Consider the following 3,598-nt stretch of genomic DNA (forward strand, 5'->3'; position numbering starts at 1 on the left):
AAGTGCAACGAAGGTCTGAGGCATTCCGTTGCAGGAGATGGTGTTCATGAGCTGTGTTGGGTAGTCGAAGAAGTAAACCCACACTCCGCCGAGGGAAGGGTAAAGGATGCCTTAGGCCAAGCCTTCCCCTTTGATCCCCCGAGTGGAGCTGAGAAACTAGTCCATATTTCACCAGGATGGGGACTAGGTAAGTTCTTCAGGCAGCCAAGAGGCCAGACCAGCTCTCCTTTGAGGAGGTCAGGCCGCCTTGAGGGCTAGTCTTGCCTATTGGCCCTTACAGGAAAGTAGGTTATTCGGGCAGTTTGTGGTTGGACCCACTTACATCCATTGGCATCATAAGGAAGGTAAGTGAGGGTCAGGCCGGCTTTGATCCCACTCTTCATCGTGGCGAAGGTCAGGGTAAGTCATTTGAGCAGCCAAGAGGCTCGCCCGCTCTCATCTGTAGGAAGGTCAGGCTATTACGAGGGTTGGTCCCGCCTATCAATCCTCACAGAGAGGTAGGTTGTTAGGGTAATTTGGGATTAGACCCACTCCTACCTATTGAAGCTGTTGGACAGCTGAGTACTTGCATGCACTTTGCCGTGGAAGGGATAAAGCAACCTTAGGCATTGTACTCATCCCTTTGGTACCCTGCGAGAAAGGTAGATGTTGAACAACTAAGCAGCCGATCCGCACTCCACCATGATGGGGATGGGTTAATTCGTTCGGGCAGCTAAGAGGCTAGACCTGCTCTCCTTCCTGGGGGAGGCTGGGTCACAGTGGGGGCTGGACCCACTTGTTGACCCTCACGGGGAGGTAGGTTGCTCAGGCAGTTTGAGACTGGACCCACTCTCGTCCATTTTTCATTATAGGAAAGGTAAGTAAGGGTCAGGTTAGCATCGATCCCACCTTTCATAATGGCAGAAGTCGAGGTAAGTTGTCAGGTGGTTGAAGGGACATACTCGCTCTCTCTTATGGGAGGGAGAAGATGGCCTTAAGGCTCATCTTGCCCTTTTGATCCCCACAGGGAGGTAAGTTATCGGGAAGTCTAGGACTAGGCCCACTCTCGCCTATGAACGCTCATAAGAAAGGTAAGTTATTGGGCAGTTGAGAGTTGGACCACACTCCGTTGTGGGAAGGATAAAGCAGCAATTAGGTGTGACTCATCCCCTTGGTATAATGGTATCCCGCAGGGAGGTAAGTTGTTGTTGGAGATTTCACTGATGAAGATTTACATCGATAGAGATAATGCTGATGGAGATAACGTTGATGGAGCCAAGGAGTTTACACATTCTATTCCTAATAAAGTTATATTTTCATTAATAGAGGTCATACAGTTGACATTGGAATGTAAGCTACAAGTTACAAAACTCCTGGAAGTGCGGCGGTTTGTTCCTTTCACCCGTTGTAGTATGCACCCCTTGCCCTTTGGTTCCACCTTCTTAAGTGACCGGTAGGTGGGTTTCACGCACCCTACCTGCTCTGGTCTTTAGTTCTTGCAGGTAGCACTCTCATGCTAAAACCTATTCTCCTTGGATCTCCCTTACTCCCTGAGAAGTCGAGAACTTCATCTTCAAATAGTAGGTGTAGGTGATCGCCTTTAGGCTATTGAGGGTTGGTTTGCTAATTATGGCATTGTAAGAAGACGGGGACTTCACCACCAAGAAGTCAACCATGATAGAGGCCGTGCAAGGGGTACTGCTCGCCAAGACGAACAACGCGATGGTCTCGACTAGTTGGACTGTCTCCCCGAAGAAGCCCTTTAGTGGACTGGTGATAGGTGTAATATCGGTGGTTATTGCCATTGTGGCCATCATCTAGGGCGGGCTGATGATTGTCCTTTTGGATGGCGAGAGCCGACTAGTCAAACTGAAGTCCCAGGCCCTTCATAGAGCCTTCTTCCCTCCTACCGTCACGCAGTCCAGTCCTCTCTCTACCTTCTCCCTAACCTTGCCCTTGGTTGAGGCCTTCCATTTCTTGTTTACACGCTCTAGCTCATTCCTCCTTGGCTGAGTTAAGGCATGAAGCGTGTCTTCAACACTAATGAAGTTGTCGACTTGACCCATAAACTCTTGAAATATGGCGGGAGTCCTCCTTACTAGCTTTGCCATGAACTGGGACCGGGGCCTTACTCCTCCTAGGAGCACTCCCAGAGTTATATTCTCGTCCTGGTCATCCGTTGTCATGCACTCCTTGTTGAACCAGGACAAGTACGCATTCAAACTCTTTTCTTCTCTTTGTTTGATGGAGAGGAGGTATGTTGCAGTTTGCCTTCTTCTCCTACTTGCCATAAACTGCGTAAGGAAGAGGTAAGCCAGTTCCCCGTAACTATCTATGGACCCGAATGCCAAGGACCCAAAGCACACTCTTGTCAGACCCATTAAAGTCAGTGGGATAGCTCTACAGGCTACCTCCTTTGGAAAACCATGCAGGGTCATGTGAGTCCTGATACATGTCCACGAGGGGGTCTCAGAATTTTGGTGGTCAGGGCACGACCATCACCTCCTCGCTATAAGGCAGGTTGTGCTGGTGAGCAGTTGGTCAACCGATCATGACGTGCCCATCTTCCTTGCCATTTCCTCGTACTTTCCTTTGAGGTTGAGCAGCTTGTTCTACATGTTCTTCCTTTCCTCCTATGTGTCACCTTCCCCTCTGGCATTCCTGGACCCAACGTGCTCGCTATTGCTAGGCTTCACGTCATTTCCCAACTCGTTAGTGGTTCCCTTCAGCGTCTCATTTTCTTTTAGGAGAGTCTCCACCTCAGTAGTCAGCTTCCCTACCAATTGTTCCATTGCCACTAATCTTGCTTCCATGTTTATTGACGTTGGCTCTTCTTGTCCCCGAGTTGTCTAAGAATAGTTTCTCGTAGGTATACGAAGGACACCTGAAGTCTATAGAGATCCCACAGACGGCACCACTGTTAACATTGTATTTCAAACATCTTTAAATCAGGTTCCAGCAACTTGGGTCTTAGTCCTTGGGCTTGCAAGCATAGAGAAAACACAAAGAGATATGGGTCTTGATGGAGGTCGATAAGTTTCTAATATCTAAGTCAGTATCGTCTTAGTAGTTTGTGCGAGAGAGTAAAAAAGTCAGAAAGCAATCTTCGTACCTGGAGATTGACTTTTATACTAGGTTTCTGGAGGTCAATTGCTCATACCTCATGTCAGGGGATGTGTCCCCTCAACAACTCATTTAGTCATATTCTTTTAATATAGCGTGGCTTCTAGGATGTCACAATTAATGCAGTGTGGCTCCCTGTTCCTTCTATCTTGTGGGTGCACGTCATCAGACTCCTCTTCCTTTGCCTATCAGAAGATCGAAGACTCCCCACATTTCCTCCCACCTGCTTGCATAGCACTATTTGAGGCCAGGCGTTGTAGGAGGATGCCGAGGTGAGGTGTCTTCTCCTTCCTTATGTTTTAGGGGTCTTCCTACGTGGTTATGGCCACAGGCCGACTTCTGACGAGCCAAGGGGCCACCTAGTTGGTCCAGGCTTCCCATGTTTGGGCTTGTCTTTTAGGTCTTTGGCTCGAGGGGAAAAATCCCCTTACACCAACATTACTCATTAAGAATAATATAATCATAATTTCAAATAGACAATATGGTATGTATATAT

The sequence above is a fragment of the Carya illinoinensis genome, chromosome 13 (assembly GCF_018687715.1).
Source record: "Carya illinoinensis cultivar Pawnee chromosome 13, C.illinoinensisPawnee_v1, whole genome shotgun sequence".
Taxonomy (NCBI): Eukaryota; Viridiplantae; Streptophyta; class Magnoliopsida; order Fagales; family Juglandaceae; genus Carya; species Carya illinoinensis.